Below are 1,201 nucleotides of genomic sequence, written 5' to 3'. Positions count from 1 at the left end.
AATGAATAATAATTTAAAAATAAAATAATTAACTATATGAGTATAAAATTTAGATAAATAAATTATTTTGTTAATAAAATAAAACTCTAGGATTCTTTCAAATTAAAAATAAAGTTATGGATGTTTTAGTTATTTTTTTATAATTAACAGTAAATTAGCTTAAATAGACTAAATCATAAATTTTACAAACCTCAAAAATTAATTTATTATTTACCTTAAATTTTATGTTAAGAGTTGAAGTGTCAGTCTTAATGCAATATAAAATAGTTAAAAAAAAAGTCAATTTTCATTATTTAAAGCTATAATTATAACCTGTTTGTCATTTTATTTGGAAGATTGAAACTATTTTTTTAAATAAAAATATTATTTTAAATGCTATTGAAAAAAGTAGTTTAGAAAAAATTATTTTATTATTTTAATATTTTTATAATTAAAATTTAATAAATTTAATTTTAAATTATTTTTTAATATTATTTAACTAATATATTTAAAAGAATAATTTTTTCAATAGCAATTTTAATAAAATGCTAAATAGACGCTTAGATCGATCGGGAAGATGAGAATTTCCCTCCCTTAATAATTAGAGTTTAACTCTATTGAAAAACACTCAAAATTTATTTATTTTAAATGTATCAAAACAATTTGGAGAGTGCACTCTTAAGATCGCCCAATTAAGAATTTATTCTAGGTAAGCAAAAATTGACTTAAAAATACCCTTAACGGTAAGTACCAAAAAAATTATAGTCATAACATTAAAAGTTAATATTTTTAATTCTTTTAGCTTGGTCATTCAACTATTAATATTTTAATAAAGGGCAATTGCGTTGTAAGTAAGGGGCTGTAGTTTTAAAAATTATAATTTTATCCTTAAATTTTTATTTTATGATTTTTTCTAAAATATTGTTCACTCTTAAAATTGTTTAAATTTAAAAATTTAACTATAAAATTTATTACTTTTTTTTAAAACTACTATTTACCTCTTTAATATTTTTATTTTTGTTTTGATATAAATTTCATTCATATTTTTATATTATTTAAGTTTGACCTCTTAATATTTTATATTATCATTTTAGTCCCTATATTTTTATCAAAATTTATATAATTTCTAATTTCGACACTGATTTTAATTATTAATGCAATACCAAATAGCTAAAAAACAGCATAAGAAAATTAATCTAGAAAGTTAATTAATCTCTAGAGC

The sequence above is a fragment of the Hevea brasiliensis genome, unplaced genomic scaffold, assembly GCF_030052815.1.
Source record: "Hevea brasiliensis isolate MT/VB/25A 57/8 unplaced genomic scaffold, ASM3005281v1 Scaf394, whole genome shotgun sequence".
Lineage (NCBI taxonomy): Eukaryota > Viridiplantae > Streptophyta > Magnoliopsida > Malpighiales > Euphorbiaceae > Hevea > Hevea brasiliensis.
This window is presented reverse-complemented; position numbering follows the sequence as displayed.